A 25,763-nucleotide genomic window follows, 5' to 3' on the forward strand; every position below is an offset into this window, starting at 1 on the left:
TGACCAGCAATGCAACTTTCTTTTTTTTAATCCCAACTCATATGCGCACACGCGCTCGCGCATTTCAACGGCAGGAATAAACAGGCATACATAGTACATAAACACTTTAAAGTTATGCATTACGCACAATGTCATACATACACAATTTGAACAAAACACAAAAGATAATGTTATGGACATGATGTTTTTATTTCTTAATAATTATTTATTGAATTAATTCTGAAATGGATCATCAGGAATGTTAAAATAAAAATGTTATAATAATAAAAAAATCATAAAGTGTGCCCATAAATATATATTTTTTGCTGTGTAACTTTTGTTGATACCAAAGCAAGCGCTGGCCAGTGTATAAGTATGCAATTATAATAATATAATAATAATAATAATAATACATAATATTAATATTAATAATAATAATACACAATTATTATTATTATTATTATTATTATTATTATTATTATTATTATTATTATTATTATTATTATTATTATTATTAGAAAGAGAAAATAATATTATCCCTCGGGTTCATTCCATAAACCTTGGGTATTTACGACGCTGGAAAACATGCCCACCAAAATGACAATATATGCCCTTCTTATCTGGCTTCCATTATAAAAAAACACGAAAGATTACGTGTTAATTATCCGGAACGCGTGTCATCATTGCAAGACCCTCCCTCTCTCAATATGATGAACATGATAGAATAATGTATTTAGGTAAATTATATATGTATTTCCTCTCTTTCTTTATAGACTTTTAGTGTAATGAATGGCCCATAAGAGAGGAGGCCACTATGTACACATCTAATTAAGCCTTCTTTATTAGGTACATAAACACCTGGATAGACTGTGAAACAGGAATGGTGACCTCCTCATTATCAGATGTGACAGGAGACATGTGGAGTGGCAGGAAGGTCAAAGGTCACGGCATTTGAATGTAGAATATTATTTAGTCAATTCGTAAAATTAGGTCACCAGCAACATGGGTCATTTCTATGACTAGTTTTTTTTTTTTAAATGTCGCAATACTGCCAAAAATCATTGTACTTTGTAAGCAAATATAAACAATTGAAAGAATAATAGCTTAATAGCTAAAAGCTTATCACCGCTTTTGCATTTTGTTTGTCATTTCTTTTGCATACGCTTTGCATTTTCCAATTCGTTTTGAAAATGTGTAACATGAATAGTTTTTTCACAAAGTGACTCAATACTTCAATGATTATTGTCCTTTATTAGCATATGAAAGAATGATAGCTTGCCATTTTTTGCATTTTCTTTGTCATTTCTTTTGCGTACGCTTTGCATTTTCCAATTCATTTTGAAAATGTACAACATGAATAATTTTTTCACAAAATGACGCAATGCTTCAATAATTATTTTACTTTATTAGCATATGAAAGAATGATAGCTAACGTTTGCCAATTTTCTTGCACAGGTTCTGCATCTTCCAGTTCACTTTGAAAATATACAATACGAATCTTCCCGACAAAAAAAAATTAAAAATGACGATGAGAATAAACTCTTATACATAACAGTTTTGGTCAAAGGAAACACACAGTAAATAAACACGTAAATAAATGAATGAAAAATTGAATATGTAAACAAGCAAATAGGTAACTTAAAAGAATAAACTTATGCGCATTCATATGCACATCAAATGAAAATAGGGACTGTATATTTGCATCACCGATTTTTCCCTTAGATAAAGAAATCTGAGATAACTTTTTTTCTTTAAATAAAGACATCTAAAGATATCCAGGTTTTCAATGAAGTGTTTAAGAAACGAGCGTTCATATCCTGGAAGCAAAAGGAATAAAAAATAGTTACAGATACTGGGAGATATGAGAATTGAAAACTTTGGATATTACGTCACACAACAGAACACGTGTCTCAATGCTCTTACTGCGTAGTAGGAAATGGGATTTCAAGATAAGGTAGTTTTTAACGTGTTTTTTTTTTTAGAGAGATTTTCATACATGAACAGAATCTGAATGCAGGAGAGATTAAGTATGTAGCCTAAAGAGTTTTTATATAAATTGTTCTTAAACTGTAATATATTTTTTTTCAGTTTTCAAAGGTAACATATTTTTTTTTTATCTAATTTCCTTTTCACACCGTTAATCTAGAACGAACCTTTCTTTTATGTGTGTAGCCTAAATAGCATTTATATAGAATGGACTTCAAAAGTAATATTTTTTTTCAGAGTTTTCAAAGTTCACTGACGACGTTTGAATACTTTTTTTACAGTTAATTTTGAACAAGCCTTTCGTAGCTCAAAAAAATGATTCCAAATATTATAGATTTAAATATTGTTTTTTGCCATTTTCAGCGTACAAAACGACCTTTCATTAAATGATATATTATTTAATTTATGCTGCCATTTAATCTAGAAAACCTTTCGTATTTCAAAAAAATGACTCCAGGCAATATTGATTTAAAATTTTGTTTTTTTCAATTTTCAACTTACAAAACTAACCTTCTAATTAACTATTCTATTATTTAATTCATACTGCCAGTTGATCTAGAACAAACCTTTCGAATCTCAAAAAAATGATTCCAGATTTTCTATATTTTAGCATTTTTCTCCATTTTCAACAAAAGTGACCTTCCAGTTAACTATTCTGTTATTTAATTCATGTTGCCAGTTAATCTAGGGCAAACCTTTCTTATCTCAAAAAAAAAAAATGATTCCAGATATTCTAGGTTTTAACATTTTTTGCGCCAGTTTTAAACTTACAAAAGTAACCTAATAACCTTTAATATTATTTAATCCATGCTGCCAGTTCATCTAGAATAAACTTTTCATATCTCAAAAAAATTATTCCAGATATTCTACATTTAATTTTTTTTTTTTTTTTTTTTGCCAATTTTCAACTTACAAAAGTAACCTTCTAATTAACTATTATATGATTTAATTCATGCTGCCAGTTAATCTAGAACAACCCTTTCGTATCACAAAAAAAAATCAAAATTTTATAGATTTTAACATTTTTTTCGCCATTTCCAACTTGCCAAAGTAACTTTCAAATTAACTATTATATTATTCAATTTATACTACCAGTTTATCTAGAACAACCCTTTCGTATCACAGAAAAAAATCCCAAATATTATAGATTTTAACATTTTTTTTTCGCCATTTCCAACTTACGAAAGTAACATTCTAATTAACTGTTTTTTATTATTCAATTTATACCGCCAGTTAATCTAGAACAACCCTTTTGTATCTCAAAAAAATCCCAAATATTATAGATTCTAGCTTTTTTTTTTTTTTTTTTTTAGCCATTTTCAACTTACAAAACTGACCTCCCAATAAACTATCATATTATCCAATTTATACGCCAGCTAATCTAGAACAACTTCTTTAGTCTGTAAAAAAAAATCCCAAATATACATTTTGACTTTTTTTTTTTTTTTTTAGCCATTTTCAACTTACAAAACTGACCTACCAATAAACTATCATGCTATCCAATTTATGTCGCCAGTTAATCTAGAACAAACCTTTCGTATCTCAAAAAAAAAAAATCCCAAATATTACAGATTTTAATTTTTTTTTTTTTTTTTTTTTAGCCATTTTCTAACTTACAAAACTGACCTCCCAATAAACTATCATGCTATCCAATTTATATTCCAGTTAATCTAGAACAACTTTTTAGATCTCAAAAAAAAATCCCAAATATTATAGATTTTAATTTTTTTTTTTTTTTTTAGCCATTTTCAACTTACAAAACTGACCTCCCAATAAACTATCATATTATCCAATTTATACCGCCAGCTAATCTAGAACAACCTCATTCAAAAAAAAAAAAAAATCCCAAATATACATTTTGACTTTTTTTTTTTTTTCAGCCATTTTCAACTTACAAAACTGACCTACCAATAAACTATCATGCTATCCAATTTATATCGCCAGTTAATCTAGAACAACCATTTCGTATCTCAAAAAAAAAATCCCAAATATTACAGATTTTAATTTTTTTTTTTTTAGCCATTTTCAACTTACAAAACTGACCTCCCAATAAACTATCATGCTATCCAATTTATATCTCCAGTTAATCTAGAACAACTCAGAGTCTAAAAAAAAAATCCCAAATATTACAGATTTTAATTTTTTTTTTTTTTTTTTTTTGCCATTTTCAGCTTACAAAACTTATCCTGTTACATTTATTTTCACTACATTCCCTAACGACGTTCGAATCCAGCGTTACATTTCTCAATCAGTATATTCAATCAGTGAGCAATCAGTAACCAGGGATCTGTAATGAGGTTTCCACACATCTTTCACATATCAGTAAACAAGTCAATGTTTACCTGTGTATCACATCGGCTGAATGAGTAATGATCGGGAAATGAGGAGCATAAATGCATGGGTTCGAAACACGTGAAAATGAAGATTAATACGTATAAAGGTATGACGTAAGGGAACGGGGAGCAGAGAGAGAGAGAGAGAGAGAGAGAGAGAGACTTTCCTATTTTTTTAATTTTGCACGTTTCTTGCTTTATTTTTGGTAAATATGTATGAAGCTACGACGTCGGAGAGAGAGAGAGAGAGAGAGAGAGAGAGAGAGAGAGAGAGAGAGAGAGAGACTTTCCTAGTTTTTACTTTTGCACATTTTTTGGTTTATTTTTGGTCAGTGTGTAGAGAGAGAGAGAGAGAGAGAGAGAGAGAGAGAAAGAGAGAGAGTTTTCTATTTTTTACCTATGCAGGTTTTTAGTTTTTTTTATTAATCTGTACACAGCTACGACGTAAGGACTCGGAAAGAGAGAGAGAGAGAGAGAGAGAGAGAGAGAGAGAGAGAGAGAGAGAGAGAGAGAGAGAGAGTTTCCATCCTATTTTGTACCTTTGCACATTAATTGTTTTTGTATTATGAAAATCGCCGTGTTGCCTTGGTTAATAGGATAGATACAGTAACGCAACTGGTCAATAGTATTTTTACAAGAACAATCGATTACATAATGAGTTTTATCATATAGCATGAACAGGCGCCACTTCATATCTAATGAAAGGATATCTCGCTTTTAGTTTTCTGTAAAAGAAAACTATTGAGATGGCTATTTGTCTGTCCGTCCGCACTTTTTCTGTTCGCCCTCAGATCTTAAAAACTACTGAGGCTAAAGGGCTGCAAATTGGTGTGTTGATCATCCATCCTCCAATCATCAAACATACCAAATTACAGCCCTCTAGCCTGAGTAGTTTTTATTTTATTTAAGGTTAAAGTTAGCTATGATCGTTCGTCTGGCACCGCTATAGGTGCCAACAACACAGGCCACCACAAGGCCGTGGATGAAAGTTTCATGGGGCGCGGTTGAGAGTTTCATGGGCTGTGGCTCAGAGTTTCATACAGCATTATATACTGTAAAGAAAACCCGATTGCGCCGAAGAAACTTCGAGGCATATTTACTTCTTTGTCTTTCTTAATAGCTTCTTCCTTTTTGCTTCACTATCCACACTTCACTTCTATAAAGAGGGTTCGACTGGATAATCCTCTCATACATTCCTAATTAAGATACCTTCCTTGCCTCACCTGTTCTGTGACTCATCACTTCTCTCGTCGTTCCATCAGCCAGTACATTTATTTCCATGTACCTATGTGAATCAAACGTTTCTATTCTTCTGTCATCTCTATTAATATCTAGCCTATTACTCCATATTCTTGGTTTTATTTACCCTCATGAAGCGCTCTTGCCCACATTTGCTCTCAACTATCTCGTTTTGCGAAAGGTTTTAATCTCATTCGCTAGTTCCTGCAGTTTCTCTCTACTGTTCCAAAACAATACAGTATCATCAACAAGCATTTGCATTTATATATCTATCCCATCTCACAACTTAGCATCTCCCTTCTGACATTATTGTTTTTATATAGCCAACACTTTCTTCAATCACCATCTTTGTTATTTAAACTCCCGTTTTTTTCCTTTATCAGCCTTTCCCTAACATATCTAAATTACTTAAAATCCTCCGATGCGCATTCCCACAGTAGATATATTAAAACACAATACCAACATCATTTTTAAACTCTCCTTTGTCACCATAACCCTTAAACAACAGAACAAATACTCCTCAAACCTATGAATATGGAATCTTTCCCTCATCCAGGCATGCCTTACAAGCCCTAGTTAGTCACTTTATCACACTCACCGCTGTACCACAATTTGTCGCTTGTAATATCATGAGTTACTGATGCTAATGGTCACTTTCACAATATGTATAAATATATATATATATATATATATATATATATATATATATATATATATATATATATATATACTGTATATATATATATATATATATACACAGTATACATATATTGTATGTATGTATATACATATGTATAGTATATATATATATGTGTGTGTGTGTATAGATATGTGCTTCTAATTACAAAGAAGATCGCTGGCGAATAAGGCTTCTAAATTATTGCAACAAATCACCACACCTCTCGGCATATCTATCAACACAAAAATAGTATTCAAATATCGACTCTTATATATATGTATATAAATGTATAGATATATGTATGTATATATATATATATATATATATACACGTTATAATAATATTGTCTACTCTGACAGCTACAAAAAAGTCCGTTATCATACAACTATTGTTTTTGATGTATAATGCAAGGTAAGATTGATGGCCAGTACTGAAGATCCCTTAGCAAGCAAATGATGGTTATCTATTTGCTATTATGCTCATACCCCGTTGGACAGGCTGCTCTAATCATGATACGGATTGCAGCTGTCGAAAGGCATCAACTTAGGGTGGAGAAATGTTACTAGAGAGAGAGAGAGAGAGAGAGAGAGAGAGAGAGAGAGAGAGAGACTTCCTCTCCTGAATGCTAAGAGAATTTCATGGGCAACAGATCAGTCGTGAAAGTGGGTAAAGCTGTACAAGAATAGGCAGAAGTTAAACATTTTCAGTTATACATTTTCTTTATCGCTGGGTGTTCTTACCATTTGTTCCCTACAGTTAGCAGTTAAATTGTCCACGATTGCGTCATTGTTAAGTGGTACTATTGCTCTCCCCATCATATGAAAGCAAAATGTACAGTTAAATTAAGTACTGAGATCGTGCCAGCAACAAATCCTCTCAGATTGCATAGAGAAACCAGTTTATTATTTTTCTCCCCTATGAGCTGCTCCGGTAAACGTGACGAAATTTCAGACAATTCTTTTTATCTTTTAAATAAAACTTTATATTCAATATTTTGTTCCACTATATTGACTCAAGTGGGGAAGAGCTAGCATGTAAGAAATTCTGGAGTTCCGTGAAATGAGGGTTGCGACAGGAAGAGGGGTTGGGAGGGGAGGGGGGAGATCCACTCCCTCCAACACATCATTTCAGGAACCCTGGTTTGGAGGGGGACAGAAATTCCCTTTTATGTCATTGAACGCGCACTCGGGAGATAGTTTAATTGTCCCGATCTCCTTTTCGGGCAAGACTTTGCGTCATTGATGCTGAAATTTCAGATGTTCTCATCTGAAGTTTAGCATTTGGCTCTGAAATCTCTGGAACGATCCGCACAAAGCGAAATCGAACAACGCCACGTTAATCTGGTATGCAAAAGCAGGAATCCACTTCGCATTCGAATCCGAAGCTCCGGCCGAAGCGGGCAGAATCGGACGCGGAGTGCCGTAGGGGAGGACAGAACCGAGCAGATTAGTAAAATGGGTGAAAATTCCCTCGGCGATGTATGAGACACAGAAATCGATACGGAAAGCAACTAAATACCCACCCACGCACTGGCCAAAAACAGTCCGAGGTGAACGTAGGCCTCTGCATTCGGACAAGACAGGCTGGTTGGAAACCGCGCGCGCTTTTTTTTGACGCTGTTTTTCGTTCTTTACCTTAATTTTTCAGACACTTTCCGTACTGCGTAGGCTGACGATTACGCCATTTCGGGCGATTAACCTAGACAGTAATGACAACATTTATCAACGTAGTCTCTTAGCAACGTCAAATCGACGCGAATATAAGTGATGAACGTCGAAAAATACACGAAATCGTTCCGTAAGCACCGAGGAAGAAGAACGCGTTTGAAAGTTGTCCGAGCGATGCTTAGAGAAAGGCCGCCATCAGGCAACTCCCTCCCCACCTCTCCAAGTGCATCTATGATTTTGAGGGATTTCTCGCATTTCGGGAAAGTCGACTTCCATTCGCCGGTATGTCATCCCCAGCAAAGAGGACCAGCCAGCCAGCTGCCGCATTGTTACGGCCTCGAAACACTGGCGATCCTTTTACTCGCCTCCAGAAAGCTGATAAACAACGAGGAAATGACGGAGATGAAAGAAAACAACATGGAAATGAGTGAGGTGATGAAGGACCCGGCGTGAATTATGCGCGACTGTACGAAAAGTATGGAACGGGGCAGAAGCGAGGTTCAGAAGTTTGAATGCGCGGTTAGGCTTTATTCCAGCTTCCAAAATATACAGAGTATATATATATATATATATATATATATATATATATATATATATATATATATATATATATATATATATATATATATATATACAGTATGTATATATATATGCTTACTGTTTTAGAGTTGTATGGACATTATTGAATAAGGAGATATTACGGAATCCACTTTTTAGTTTTCTGGAAAAGAAAACTATTGTGCCGGTTTTATCTGTCCGTCCGCACTTTTTCTCTCCGCCCTCAGATCTGAAAAAGTACGGAGGCTAGAGGGCTGCAAACTGGTATTTTGATCATCCACCCTCCAATCATCAAACATACCAAATTGCAGCCTCTAGCCTCAATAGATTTTATTTCATTTAAGGTTAAAGTTAGCCATAATCGTGCGTCTAGCAACGCTATAGACAGGCCACCACCGGGCCGTGGCAGAAAGTTTCATGGGCCGCGGCTCATACAGCATCATTATACGCTGTACAGAAAACTCGATGGCGCCGAAGAAACTTCGGCGCATTTTTTACTTGTTTTATATGATATACAATTATACAACCAAGAATATGTTAAGGAATTCATTTCTTCAACGTTTAGTGGCCTTTGTTGAAGTAAACTAAGATTTGGGTGAGTGTTCTGTTTTCAATGAAAAGCAATTTACGCGAGATAAAACATGATTAAACTAAAGCGGTATACAAGGTATCGTTCATGTTTAATCTCCGACAGATACATTTACGCTGGTTTCCATAGCCCTTTTTTCTTAATAAATCCAGACAATAAAAAGTTCCAGGGTTAATTCGGAACTTTTAGATAAAGGAAACCGCACAAAAATCTATACAGGTAATTCGGAGCTTTTAGAAAAATGCACAAAGATCGGAAGTTAATTCAGAACTTTTAGATGGAATGAACTGCACAAAAATTTAAGAGGGTTAGTTAAAAGCTTTTAGACAGCTTTAATTGTACAAAGGTTCAGGGAGGGCTCAGAATTTTAGACGGCATAAGCTGTTTAAAGACCGAAACGGTTAATTAAGAGCTTTTAGACAGAAAAATTCCTTACAAAGATCGAACCGGTTAATTCATAACTTCAATTAACAAAAGAAATGCGACGAAGTTGCCTCGGCGCACCGAGTTTTCTTGATTGACAGCCGATTAGAGGTATAATCAAGGCCACCGAAAACAGCCCATTCTTTTGGTGGTCTCGAAAAGATCGAACTGTTAATGGGCAATCAAGGCCCGTGAAACTTTTAACCTCGGCCCAGTGGCTGCCTTTCCTATATCGTTACCAGAAGCTAATGATTAGGGCTAAGTTTAACCTTAATAAAATAAAACTACTGAGGCTAGAAGGCTGCAATTTGGTATGTTTGATGATTGAAGGGCGGTTGATCAACATACTAATTCTGTTCAGCCTCTAGCCTCAGTAGTTTTTAAGATCTGAGGGCGGACAGAAAAAGTGCTGACGGATAGACAAAGCCATCTCAATAGTTCTCTTTTACAGAAAACTAAAACTGGACAAAACATTGAGAGGGTTAATTCAGAACTTCTAAAATCTACCACAAAAAAATATCATGAACCGATCTGACACACTTTGGATGACCCGGTGATTTATACATAACCGAATATAGGTGATTTTGATCCCCATAAAAATTCAAATGGTTGCTTCCTGGACCATAAAAACGTTCTTCTAAAGTTTAATAAAAAATTTAAATACGACTTATGTGATATAGATTAACCTGGCCTGATGCTGTAAGTGATTGGAAAGCGGTGAAGTAACTAGGGACGACGATTTGACGTTATATATATATACATATATATATATATATATATATATATATATATATATATATATTTATTTATATATATATAGTATATATAATAATATAATATATATATATATATATATATATATATATATATATATAATATATATATATATATATATATATATATATATATATATATATATATATATATATATATATATATATATATATATATATATATATATATAGTTACCTTTGTGTGCGTGTGTTTGTTTGTCAAGTATGTGTGCGTATGTAGGAAAAAAGTGCTCATGTTCATTTGCTTATCTAAATAAAAAAAGGATAGCATACCATGTGTATGTATCCTCATATACTTATTACCATCTGTTAATGTAAACATGTCTCTGCGGCTATTTTGAACATGTACGAGCGCACAGTCCAGCCAGTCTGAAGTGAGTTCATGCATGCGTGCGTGTACGCGCGCGCGCACGTATGCCCACCGGTGACGGCTCGTAATCGCATTGTCTCGTTTCCCTCGTGATTTATTGGGGTTGCGCTATCTCTGCTTCTTCCACCCGGACCATTCTATCACCTGTTTCTTGATAAGAGACTTCTCTTTTATTCATGCTTTGAACTTGTCGCATAGTAGGCATATTTCTGGCCGTTACTGTCGTCTCTCTCTTCCAGGGAGAGAGAGAGAGAGAGAGAGAGAGAGAGAGAGAGAGAGAGGTTGCTTAAATTCTCTCGGTGGAACAAAGCGAATTTATTCTCGTCTCTTTTTTTTTTCTTTCTTCTCCTGTTTGATATGCGGTTATCGCTGTCATACAACCCCTCCTCCCCTACCTTACTACAACCTTTCTCTCTCTCTATTAGAATGTACTTGCTATGTATTAGCGTCTGTACTTTACACTTTAAACCATAGACTAAGAAGCAGTACACACATAAGCACATATACATACACATAAATATGTTTAATTGCGCTTATCAGACAACAAGCATCATAGAAAATGTGCTGCCTCATATCTGCGCATGAATGTTTAAACTGACTGCTCGTGCGCATTCCGTGCAGTTGCTGCATAAGTATCGTCATTGCCTTGCGCAATGGAAAGAGGGTTTTCTGACAATGTCTGAAGAACTGTAGACATTGGTTTATTTAAAAGAATAAAGACGAATTTAATATAAAAGGGATAAATGGGATCTTTCCTAAATAGTGATCCCCAACAAAGTTCGGGGGGTCGTTATCTAGGACTAATATTTCTTGGGGTCATTATCTTTATGAGATTTACAGTTTTTTGTTTATGTTTTCACGGTAATCCCCAACGGGCTTATACTAAACACGCCGCAAAGGCGGAAAGATCCGAAAAATCTATAAACAATTCATCGGAGTCAATAGTTACGAAAGTCTTTCACACGACAGGTTTGACCTAGAACGTGGAAATATATGCTTTTCAGCCGAGTTACGTCGCCCCAACCGCCACGTCACAAGCAAACGAAGTTATACGACTTCCAAACAGGCAGCGGCTGAGTTTAAAGTCATATTGACAGTGATGCAATCATTCGTCCTTACATAAACATGCTTCCGAATATCCAGATGGGCGTGTCGCTGTCAATACGAAGAGCGGAGAGTCTAATCATTTCAGCGTCGCCTATACTACGCTAGCGCCACCTATTGAGTGCACCTGGAACTAATGAGTGATCGACGGGTTTGTTACCTTTCTCTGCACATTTGAGCGCTCGTATCACGTTATTACGTCATCGGCAGATTAGCCAGTTCACATTTTATTCATAATCAATAACACGAGGCAAATAGATAATAAAGAAATACGTAAGCTACTTTTGATAAGAAAACAGATCTTTAAGAAATGAGTAGGCCTAAGTAGCAGTCATATAATATTTGTGCAGAAATTGACTGCGTTTTAGATAATGCATTAGCGGTGATCACGAGTTGTGCATTACATTACCAAGACCAGAGAAAAGTGATGGGTAATGTTTGTTGATGATATGTGAGAAGATATATGCAATAAATGTACACAACATCTGTTTAATTAAGTCCGTATATATATATATATATATATATATATATATATATATATATATATATAGATATATATATGTAGATATATATATGTATATATATTTATATATATATATGTATATATATATGTATATATATATATATATATATATATATACACATATGTATATACATATATATATAATTTCCACGTAGCCAAGGATAAATCCAAGGACCTTACAGAACTGACCCCAATTTGTTTCGCCGAACCTTGATGCTAATTCAGGTTAAACTACATGTATATTCCCAAACAGCCTGCTAGGCTTTCCTTCAAGTTGATGTGTATAAACCTCCTTGGTTATAAATCTCCTGTTGCCACCCATCCTTCCACTGAATTACCTCAAGAATCTACAAACAGCTTTGACGCGAATCAGATTACAAACAAACACACAAACAAACCGAAGGGAGACATTACCTCCTTTGTGGATGTAATTAGAAATTAAAACCAAGACCCGATGACTCTGATGTGTACTCAGCGGCATTTCCCTTCTTGACGAAATCTGACAGTCTCCATTTTTGCATTTTTCTGTGCCAACACCCAGAGAGGTCCTCTACGCGATCTGCATAACATTATTTTGATGTCCGTGGAATGATAATTCGGGAATGATAATTCGTAACGCTGTTCTTGGGAGCGGAGGCATTTCTCTCTCTCTCTCTCTCCTCTCTCTCTCTCTCTCTGTGTTTCTGTGTTTCTTTTCTCCGTACGGGGTAGCTTTTTAGTTGTCTACTTTTTCGTTCTATGGAATAATAATAATAATAATAATAATAATAATAATAATACACACACACACACACATAATAATAATAATACCCTTTATTTCACGTCTAGCGAGACTTTCAACAAGTAATTAACAAATCGTCTGATTAAAATCAAAGCACATGTGTGAATGACAGTAGGCAATACTCTCTCTCTCTCTCTCTCTCTCCCATTCCCATGCACCAGCCCACGCACACGTTTACACATGCAGAGTTCTCTTGCGTGTAAGAGCGTTCTCTTGTTATATCTGAAACGATCGAACATTAGTCCCAGCTCATAGCTTTGAAAGCCGTCTTTCTTTCACCGTATCCACAGACTTGAAAATAAAGGCGATTCGGGTTAACAAAAACCCAAATCGAACCCAGGTCCTACCGCTGGGGAACCGCCACGCGGCACCGCAGTCGAACCGCTTGAGGGAAGGAGACAAAAGAAATAAAAAAGAGATAAATAAAAAATCGTGAGGTTTCTTCAACCAGTCTTTGTCGGATGTCGAACGTTTATATACTGTAAGGCCGTTGAAACGGAAGACTAAATAACAAGAGGCGGTTTTAGGGACGTTGAAATTATACGCGCGCGGTTTCTCCGTTTTTATATATAAGAGCGGTATATATATATATATTTATATATATATATATATATATATATATATATATATATATTTCTGTTCTTTATCGCCAAGTTTAACTTTCGATCATTTTTTTTTTAGGGTGCGGTATGACCTGTGGTCGACTGTCGCACCGCAAATCGGCGTCGGGAGTTTTTTTTTTTTTTTACATTTCGGGTGTGTGATTTGTACACCCTTTGACCCTCGAAGTGTTCCATAGGTGTGGTTTTAGCGTTTCATAGGTGTCTGATAGGTGGTGGTTTTAGTGGGAAGCAAAACAAAAGCTAAATACAATATCATAGTTGCCAGTGGTATTTATTTATGCCACACTGCCTTAAATCGATAAGCAAAAATAAATGTTAAGAACAAATGTCTCGCACTTTTTTTTCTTGCAGAACGATGAAATATGTTAAAAATATCACACGAAGCATCAGTTCTTATAATCATCAAAGCATCAGTTGTTGTAATCATATTCAAATATTTTATAGAAACGCCACTGAAATAATCTAAAAGTACCAGATACTTGAAGTTCAATATCTCATGTCAGTTGCTGCTAACATGACTGTTCACTTTATGTCTGTGTAGGTTCGATATCTTTACTTCAAAGACGGTACTAGAGAGAGAGAGAGAGAGAGAGAGAGAGAGAGAGGAAGGATTCGACATACTTCTGACCTTATAGTAATACAGATGATATTCCTGCCTATTTCCTTTACCATGACGAAAAGCTATTCTGAAGGGCATATGTCGCGTAATGACCTTACTCATCCCGGCTGCATTTCTCAAAAAGAAGAAAAAATTGAGGTTCTTTTTAAATTTTTTTAAGGATCTGGTACATAAGTGAAATCAAAGTATTTCTGTAATATGTCTGGCAAAGTGTCCAGTATATTCCACTGAAATATAATTCTAGCTAAGGAAAGAAAAACTAATACAACTTGTTATCTGTCAGAAGTCATGAAATTCTGACTCCTTGAGGGTATTTGAGATCTATATATATACATACATATATATATACATATACATATATACATATATATATATATTATATATATATATATATATATATATATATATATACACTGTCCTAAAATGGATAATATATCTAAATAAATACAGAACTGAGAAAATGGTAGATATACACTTGCCTTAAATGGATGAGTTTGCAGATGAACGTATACACCCTATTATACTCTTTGCCTTACTTACTGAGTTTGCAGATACAAATGGGAATCAGAATAACTATTCTGAAACTGCAGTAACTTTGTGTATTTGTGTTTCACTTTCTAATGGGTATATATCCAATTTCTGAAAATTTAGGATACTGCAATTTCCCAAGTTAAGGCATATAGTAGATGTGTGAATAGTATATATATATATATATATATATATATGTATATATATATATATAAAATGTGTGTCTGTAGAGTATGTGTGTAAAAGACACATGTATCTTGCACAAGATTTGTATATTACATGTAAAGTATGTATGAATAACCATAAGATTTTCAAAGAATGGTACCAAAGAAGGAGACTGGAAACCGATCCTTGACATGCCCAAACCTGAAGGAGAATTACGTACAGAAAAAAGCACGACCAACAACACCTTATCTCAAAGCCCACAATGAACTAAGGGACAGTGGAAAGTATGTATATTTATGAATACATGCATGCATATACATGTCCTTTACATAATGCTGCAGAATCGTGCGCTTGCTTTACTTATATTTAGACATTACAAGGAGTTATCGCTGCTCTGTGCTTTCTCTGGTTGCGGGAAGACTTAGGAATGTCTCAGGGTTATTTTTCGCAGTCCAGATGAAAGTGAGTTGAAGTTAAAAATAGCAGTTACTGGTCTTTCTGTTTGCTTTTTACGTTCCAGTTTCTGCTTGCTCTCGAGAATATGTAAAACAGAAACTGGCTTTTATTTTTTTATTTTTTTATTTTTTTTTGCATGTAGACGGTTGTGTTTGCAAGACGATTTGCATGACGTGAACATGTAAAACACAGACTGGCATTTTATTTTATTTTTTTTTTTGCGTGTCGACCGTTGTGCTTGCAAGACCTTTTGCATGAAATTGTGATGACGTAGAGGTTTCTGAATTGATTTTTCCATGGTTGTGTGTGGGAATGGAACACTGATATATAAAAATGATCCTATAGACTTCGTTGGCAAACCCATATCAGTTAAAGATATGTAAGGACATTTAATGGGAACTCTAGTATCTGGAAATGGTCTTACATTTGTTAAAACTATGAAAGGAAATTCAGTATCATTTGATCTCTGTTCTTGGAAACAGACGATTGAAAACATTTAATTGGAACACTAGTATCTGAAAATGGCCCTACGTCTGTTAAAACTAAGGAAGGAAATTCAGTCTCATTTGATCTCTTTTCTTGGAAATAGAGGATTGAAAACATTTAATAGGAACTCTAGTATCTGAAAATAGCCCTACATTTGTTAAAACTATGAGAGGAAATTCGATCTCATTTGATCTCTGTTCTTGGAAACAGAGGACTGAGACGTTCTGTGCAGATAATTTACGAACACAAGAAAGTGCCAAGGGCAGGGAGAAGGGAAAGTAGCACGGGGGAACATTTGCAAGACTTCAAGCAACTTCATTTTATTTCTTTCAGTGGAGGATATTATCGCAAGAGGGATTCTGAGAACTTTCAGTAGTTGATATGTGCAGTCAAAGATATATGCAGTCGTAGGTTTTATTAGATAACTAGCATGGCAGTTAAGAATTAAAAATGCCTTGTTAGTCGATGAGTGAGTGGTTGATCGACTTGCGTGTATTATTTAGGTAGTTCTGGGCCTCTGTCTCTGTCTGTCTGTCTGTTTATCTGTTTGTCTGTTTGACTGTTTGCCTGTCTGTCTGTCTGCCTGTCTCAGTCTCCCTGTCTGTCTTTTTTTAATGCTGTAGAGTACATGAACAACTCCTATTCCTAACATTGTCAAAGATTTTTAACTAAGTAGAATGGGGACATTCAGTTAGTGGTCTGGTGCAAAATCAACGCATAATTGACAGTCAAATTATATTTAATAAATAAATCAGTCGTTAAAATACAAAATTATATGATTAATCTTTACCATCCTATACATACTTACATATTATATATATATATACATATACGTGAGCTTTGATATATATATATATATATATATATATATATATATATATATATATATATATATATAAATAAACTCCTTACATCGAGACATGTAGAAGAACAGCAATTCTTGGTATTGAATTTCTTTATTTTTTTTTTATCCTGATTTCATTTTTCTTCCCAGTCTAGAGAAGCGAAAGAGGTCCCCCCGAAGAGTTTTCCGGCGAAAAGAGCTTACGGGAAAACACGGAGTTACTTTCTTAATTAATGTACTCTGTGTCCCAATACACCAGATTACAAAGGGCATCTAAAAAGGCCATTAAAGTAGAATTAACCAATAATTACCAGGACTCATTGAAAAGCCAGTGGTGGTGGCCTTCCCTAGAACTCTCTTAATCCCCCAAAAGGTTTCTGATCGCACAAATGAAAATTTCAGATCCTGATGAGAATTTATACTTAGGCTATGAATCTCAGTTTAATAAGATTTTCCAAAATTTGAGCCATGAGGGAAGACCATAAGAATGGAAGGATGCGCGAGGTTTGTTTGCTCCGATGAATTTCCTTCTTTCCGTTTTTGTCTGAAATATATTTATATATATATATATATGTATATTCTTTCTTTCCTTGGCTGTGTCTTTGGTTTGCGTTTGTTACTTTTTTCATTTTTTCTTGTTTCTTTTTTATTTTTTTTTATTTTTTTACCAAATGGGGAATAGGAAGAGGGGAAAATGGGAGGGTGGAGAGATGGATACTTGTTGAGCTCATTTTTCAGGCCGATGTGTTTGATCGCTCATGTTTTGTTTTGTTGTATTGTGTTGCTATTTTCTCTCTCTCTCTCTCTCTCTCTCTCTCTCTCTCTCTCTCTCTCTCTCTCTATGTTTCTCTCTCTCTCTCTCTCTCTCTCTCTCTTTCTATATTTTACTGTGCTGCTATTTTCTCTCTCTCTCTCTCTCTCTCTCTCTGTGTTTTACTGTGTTGCTATTTCTCTCTCTCTCTCTCTCTCTCTCTCTCTCTCTCTCTCTCTCTCTCTCTCTTTTCTGTCATGTTTTACCGTGTTGCTACTTCCCCTCTCTCTCTCTCTCTTCTCTCTCTCTCAGTAAGCATTTTCCTCTTCTCTATGACCTCCTTTCTCATCAGAAATGAATGAGATTAAAGCGGCAATCCTTCCAATACTACAATATCCAAATAGTTGACCAGTAAGGAAGGAGTTTCAATTCATTGAGGTTTTGCACAGGCAAACAAAATCACAAACGAGTCGAGGTAAAGTATTGAGTCATTACAAGTCTACATCATCATATTAGTTTTTAATATATAGGCCTAAGTTGAGCAAAACGTCAAAAATAAGTATTTAAATAAAGACTGACGAACTGATATGACAGTACATTTCATGTAGTGGTTTCTCTATTAACGCATTAAGTACTGTTTACAAGCCTGTATGTGGTTGGGAGGATTTCCTAATTTTTCCCAATTAAAATTGGTAAATATTAGCTTGTCCAGTTCTGCTCTGAACATATGAAATCAAGTAGAATATCCTTGTAGCTAGCGCAGTTGAGTCTTTTCACATCATAAGTCTAGAGATGTAACACTTTTAACGTATGTAGTATGACCGATAACTTCTTGCTTCAGTATATACAACAGGACCCTGTTTTTGAGGGTTTTTGCCTCTTGAACAGAGCACACAGCTGTCAAAACTACAGCGTCTCAGATTCCGGCTCAGGCGTGTGTGGTGGCTGTTGCTTTGCAACGGCACCTCCCGAACTCCTAAGTTTTCATTTCTACTCTCTTTTCTTTTCTTTGCATGTCCCTCCGGCTTCTCCATCTTGGCTTACTCAAGTTTTTACCTCTCATTTAAAAATAGATCCTTTGGGCCTGCTCTTTTGAAATCGAGAAGCGAGAAATGTGGCAATAAAGTTTGCACTGTGTTCCCATATATTTATACTGTAAGCAGCACAGATAGCCCGTTGGGAGTAGGTTCCATGCTGAGACTTAATATCATCCAGCTCCCCGCTAGCCCCCTTAAAATTATGCTAAATGAAGGTAGCATTTTTTTAGCTGGTCAGTCGTGATGAGGTTACAACACGATTTACAGAAGAAAAACTAACGATATCATTAAAGAAGTTTAAGACAAGAGAATAAAACAAAAAGAAAAAGAAAAAAGAGATACCCGAGCAGAAACAGAAAATGATTCTGTTCACTTAGATACAAGCAGACCAACCTGCATACAGCCACGAAGCTACAAACGTGAAACTTACTATATATAATTCGTCCCTAGTTTGACGAGCTGACGTAAGCCATTTTTTCCGCATTCTGAGAAAGCAGCCTCCAAAGATTTTAATATTATTCAGAACCTCTGATGAGCTCATCTTCTGAGGAAGTTTGGTTGGAAAGTGTGACAACGCAGACAGCTGAAATTTTGTTATGTAGAGTATAAAAAACTGAGACGGTTTGGGTGGAAAATTCAAAAACCTGAAAAAACTGGATACGCCAGTTCGTGAAAACAAGGACGAATTGCTATGTATGTATACACACGATGCAGTAATGTCAGCTTCGGCCAGTAGTATAAAATAGCGTGGAGTGGTCCCTGTCTGAGAAATACTCAGTATCAGATTGTGCTTTTCTACCGCATGTTACTCCGGTGAACTAAATGGATAAGAGATCTACCTTTGCGCTTCTTTATCTGACCTCTGCAGAGATATCTTTTAGTTTTCTGTAAAAGAAAACCATTGTGCCGGCTTTGTCTGTCCATGCACTTTTTTCTGTTCCACTTTTTCTGTTCTTAATTTTTCTGTCCGCACTTTTTCTGTTCGCACTTTTTCTGTCACACTTTTCTGTCGCCTTTCTGAACTTAAAAACTACTGAGGCTAGAGGGCTGTAAATTGTTATGTTGATCATCCACCTCCAATCACCAACCATACCAAATTGCAGCCCTCTAGCATCAGTAGTTTTTATCTTATCTAAGGTTAAAGTTAGCCATACGAGCTTCTGGCAACGATATAGGATAGGCCACCACCGGGCCGAAGTTAAAGTTTTATGGGCTGCTGCTCGCACGGCATTATAATGAACCACCGAAGATAGATCTATTTTCGGTAGCCTTGATTGGCGGTGTAGTGGCTGTACAGAAAACTGGGACTGCGCCGAAGAAACTTCGGCGCATTTTTTACTTGTTTTATTGGATATAAAATAAATGAGATCAAACAAGCAACATTAATCCCCACTGAATTTAACTCAGCTGCTTGACCTAACTGAGAACCAACGACAACTGGTAAAATGATTTTATACAATGTAACGACAGTGTCGTAAAGCATCGAGAGAAGTCAAATTAAAATAGCAGAATTTGGGAATTGAATTTTGTTCCTATATTCTAAAATGAAAAAGAGATTTCTACTACCATCGGCACTGTCATGGTGAGACAACACATTTACAAAAGAACCCCAGAGATATATATCTTTGTTTCATCTTCTTTACTTAAATGATACTTGAAGGATACTGAAGTTAGAATCACACACACACACTGACCGTGAGTTAAAAACGTGTATTTCAATAAAAGAAAAAAAAATATTTTCACAAATCTTCCAGAGCCTCCGACTGCTCTCTCTCTCTCTCTCTCTCTCTCTTCTCTCTCTCTCTCTCTCTCTCTCTCTCTCTCAACAGAGGGGAAAGGGGAGGAGGGGAAAACAGAAATGAAAAGTCAACAGAGAAAACAATCTTTTCCAATACTTCCTAAAAAACACTTTCAGCCTATAGCAGCCTCTGGGGTTTCAATATTTCTCCCCCGCCCCGTTCAATCCGTTTCTCCTCCAATCAAGCTCTCTCTCTCTCTCTCTCTTTCTGTAGCTCTCTCTCTCTCTCTCTCTCTCTCTCTCTCTCTCTCTATTATATGTATGTCTATATATATGTATATATACATGTATGTATATATATATATATAATATATATACATACATACGTATATACATACATACATACCTCATTGCAACGCACGTATTTACGTATGCGAATACACACATATCTGAAAGCAATGTTACGTACATACAATTTAAATCTCTTCCTTGCAAACATAATACACAGTAGACTAAAAAACTGGAAATCCTCTTAAAAATAAACTAATAAGAATTTACCGAAAGAGAAGCAACAAAACACGACTACACAGCGCACACACACATACACACCCACACACACACACACACCCACACTAAACCACAGTTCAGAAACGGGTTTTGCCAATTTCTTTATATTAAAAGGTTATTGGCTTTTAGAAGCGGCTGTTTTATTGGCTGTGGTTGCAAGTGTGGTCTTTCTGGTCAAATATTGACGCTGACCCGCCCTTTTGATGGCCGAGTGTGAGGTGGAACATTTAAGGGGTTAGTGGCGCTTTTATTTCAAGTTTCATGGGGGGAAACCCTTTGTCAGGGGGGGGAAGGGGGAGACTTCTCTCTGGAGGAAGGGGTATGGGAGAGTGGAGGCGGGGTTGGTCCACTCTCGGTAGGAATGACCCTTCAGGGTGGGGGGGAGGGCAAGGTGGGAATGGCCACTATCGTCTTTGGACGGATGGGGGTGGGAGTTGTAGGATACTGGAGGGGGGGGAGAGGTAGGAGGAGTAAGGAGGGATGTGGCAGTTGTAGGATACTGGAGGGTTCTGGGAGAGGAAGGAGGAAGTAAGAAGTTGTAGGATACTGGAGGGGAAGGAGGAATAAGGGGGGATGGGGGCGGTTGTAGGATACTGGAAGGGGTGAGAAAGGAAGAAGGAAGGAAGGAGGTGGGAGGTAGGAGGGTACCGGAGGAAAAGAGAGAGAGGTAGAAGGAAGTAAAGAGAAGAAGAATAGGACCAGAAGACGAAGGATCTAAAGGGGAAAAGGACTTTTCCCAGGGCCTGTGGATAGGATAGGAGCGATGGGAAAGGATCCCGTTTTGGACAAACAAGGTCAGGGAGGGAGCGACACAGGGGAGGACGTTGTCGCTCCTGTCGCTTATTCCGTCGCTTCCTGCTTCATTAAATTCCCAATTGTTTTCTGTTTCTTTTTCGGTCGCCGACTTTGACAATTAGGATTTCTCACTGGGTTTGTGTCTGTGGGCGACTTGTTAATTCGTAGGTACTCACGCTTGCATGCATGCATAATGCATGAAACCAATGCACACATAGATACTTAAATGCACGCACGTATGTTATATATATATATACAAAAATTAAATGTAAATATATATATATATATATATAGTATATATATATATATATATATTAATATATATATATATATATATATATATATATATATATGTGTGTGTGTGTGTGTATGTGTGTGTGTGTGTGTGGTGTGGGTGCATGTGTATGTGCTTGCTTGCACGCACTTGCACGTACAAGGTAAACCAGGTGAACGCTCCTGAACTTAACTGTGGTCTTAGGAGTGCGGATGTGATAAAAAAAAAAAACCTAACGATACTTATAGATAAACCCAAAAGGAAATGGAAATAAAAACTAAGCTACTCGGCCATTTAACGACGACTTAGTTGCTTAACGAGGCCTAAAATTAGGTCCTTTATATATTCCTTTGTTTTATTTTTAGGAATCTAACTAAGCAATTGACGTCTTTCGTTCGGTTAATTTCTACAGCGCCTAAAATAACAAGTAAAAAAATGCGCCGAAGTTTCTTCGGCCCAATCGAGTTTTCTGTGCAGCGTATAATGCTGTATGAAACTCTCAGCCACGGCCCATGAAACTCCCAGCCGCGACCCATGAAAGTTTCAGCCGCGGCCCATGAAACTTTCAGCCACGGCCTGGTGGTGGCCCTTGTTGTTGGCACCTATAGAGGTGCCAGACGCACGATCGTGGCTAACTTTAACCTTGAATAAAATAAAAAACCACTGAGGCTAGAGGGCTGCAGTTTTGTATGTTTGGTGATTGGAGGGTGGATGATCAACATACCGATTTGCAGCCCTCTAACCTCAGTAGTTTTTAAGATCTGAGGGCGGACAGAAAAGGTGCGGACTGACAGACAAAGCCTTCTCTATAGTTTTATTGTATAGAAAACTAAAAAGGAGTTTTAATACCCTGATCTATTGGCCTTCGCCCTTGAATGAGAATTCAAAGGCCAGAACGAGGTAGGGAATACAAAAACTGAAAGAAAGTTCCAAAGATTGGTGTCGGGGGAAAATGACGAGATCACTGCAACAGGAATAATTCTAATATATATAAAGGTTAATGTGCATCCGTATTTTTTCTGTGTGTAACATAGATAGTCTACGGGGAATGGTTCATTACTTTTAGAATTGGCGTCGTCCCGTCCGGGTTAGTTTCTCACATCTCTAGCTCTAATATAAGTATGTACAATGAAAGAAAAATCTCGATCCTCTCTTATATTACCGTCATGCTTTACGGTAAGAGTACAACAATGATAATGTTTTATTAGATCCTTGATCACAATTGCTTAGTACGATAATAAATAATAATAATAATAATAATAATAATAATAATAATAATAATAAAAACAGTAAGGGTATTTATGTGTCTTAAGAGAAACAATGTAAAGATTAATTATTATTAACAGCAAACTTAGTTAATATTAAGGGTATCTGTTTTAATAGTAAGGAATGGAATGGAATGGAATATAGAAATTTAGGCCAAAGGCCAAGCGCTGAGACTTATGAGGTCATTCAGCGCTGAAAACTGGGAGTAGAAAGGTTTGAAAAGTGTAACAGGAGGAAAACCTCGCAGTTGCACTATGAAACAAATGTTAAGAGAGATTGAATAGCAAGATGGAAGAAAAGGAACATGAAAGGAGGTACAGTAAAAGGAATGAAAGGGGTTGCAGCCAGAGACCTAGGGAACGCTGCAACGAACCTTAAGTAATGCCTACAGTGCACCGCGTGAGAATCACTGGCGGCACTACCCGCCTACGGGGATGTTAATAGTAAGGGGAAAAGGGGGGGATGAGGGGAAAAGTGGTAATGTAGAGGTTAATAACGACAATATCGATAACTCACTTTATTTTCTCAAAATTCGCTACTGAAGAAACATCGCCATATCCGGATTTTTTCCTGACCTGCCATTTCCAGGACACAAGGGCGCATTGACATTCCGAAACTACCAGGCAATTTTGAATTCACGGCCGGAAATGCTGATATTGACAAATCTATCTGCGCTAAGTGTTGATCTGCACTGTCTCGGGATGCGCAGTTCGTCTGCGCAAAGACGTCAACTCGCAATCGCGCAGTAAAATGAACCGCAGAAGTAGGGTGAAGAATTAGGTAAAGAAATTATAACAATTCGCACTTGTGATTTCTAAAACTTTCCGTATCGACGTGTTAATCCAATAATTTTCTTGCTTCTCAAACTTTTTTTCTTTATGGATGCATTTTTACGAATTTATTCGCCCAAAAGCATTCCGTCAAAATAATTTATTTCGCCTTTTAACAAAGGCGAACATTTTCTTCAACTTATTCCTTCCTAATTTCCAATTCTTCCTCCGTGAATTTTAAACTTTCTTTGCGTGAGTGGACTCATTTTTCACTCAGTTAATAAGATTGTTATGAACGACATCAAGATATATTTTCGAACTTAATTTTACGTAAACGCGATGAAGACATTCTTCGAGGAATTAGTTTTAAAACTCTGGTAATGAACGACCATAATTCTTGTGGAAGTCAGGTGTGGGTTCGAGACACACAAAGGTTCGGCTCATTTTAGTAATCTACGTAATAAGCAATTTGAAAGAACAAAGAAATAGCGATAATCGAATTTCAGCTGTTTATATCTGCTATTACCAATTGGTCATTAGATGAACAAAAGAAAAAATCCATTATTTCTGTTTTTCATGTATCTAGTTTCCTCCCACTTAATCCATGCAATCTAATAGTTTCCATACCATTCTATTTTCCTTAAACACCCCACCCCCCACAACTCTCTCTCTCTCTCTCTCTCTCTCTCTCTCTCTCTCTCTCTCTCTCTCTCTCTCTCTCCATACAAATACATTTCATTTGTAAATGTCTTCTCTTTCTCTCTCTGCATTAATACATTTCCCTAAAGAATGTATTCTCTCCCTTTCTCATTTTTCACATACAGGTTTTCGTAAAAAAGGATTCCACCAAACCTCTCTCTCTCTCTCTCTCTCTCTCTCTCTCTCTCTCTCTCTCTCTAACGTAATGACCTGGCAGATGAGCTCCATTTACAAAATAGGTCGTGTATTTCAGGACTACGATTTCCTATATCTTGTTACGCCGATTCAACTAAACCAGGGTGATTACCATGATGATTACGGTGTTTTTATCGGGGGAAAGATGACACGGCAACCCTGAGTTCAGTTTGCTATTTTTTTTATGGGTGATAAGAGTCAGCAGAGATCCTGAGAGATCAGGGTGAATAAACGGGTATGTTTGTGAGTATGTTAGTGTTCCGAAAAGAAAACTATTGCGCCGGCTTTGTCTGTCTGTCCACACTTTTTTCTGTCCGCCCTCAGATCTTAAAAACTACTAAAGCTAGAGGGCTGAAAATTGGTATATTGATTATCCACCCTCCAATCATAAGACATACCAAATTGCAGCCCTCTAGCCTCAGTGGTTTTTATTTTATTTAAGGTTAAAGTTAGCCACAATCGTGCCTCTGGCAACGATATAGGGTAGGCCACGACCGGGCCGCGGTTAAAGTTTCATGGGCCGTGGTCATAAAGCATTATACCGAGATCACCGAAAGATAGATCTGTTTTCGGTGGCCTTGGTTATATGTTGTAGCGGCTGTACAGAAAACTCTGTTGAGCTGAAGAAACTTTGTCGCATTTTTTACTTTTTTTTTTTATTTTGTTTTGCGTGACTTTGTATAACTTACATATGTTGATGCATGCACACGTGGTTATAAGTATATACAAAATGTGTCACCTACTTCTAGATGTAGGGAATTGGGAACTGAGTCCAGCTGTTTAACCAATAATGAATATTTATATGTTCTGGGTTGTATATGAAAAGAGCAACTCACACACACACACACACACACAAACATATATATATATATATATATATATATATATATATATATATATATATATATATATATATATATATATA

Source organism: Macrobrachium rosenbergii, chromosome 15, assembly GCF_040412425.1.
Source record: "Macrobrachium rosenbergii isolate ZJJX-2024 chromosome 15, ASM4041242v1, whole genome shotgun sequence".
Lineage (NCBI taxonomy): Eukaryota > Metazoa > Arthropoda > Malacostraca > Decapoda > Palaemonidae > Macrobrachium > Macrobrachium rosenbergii.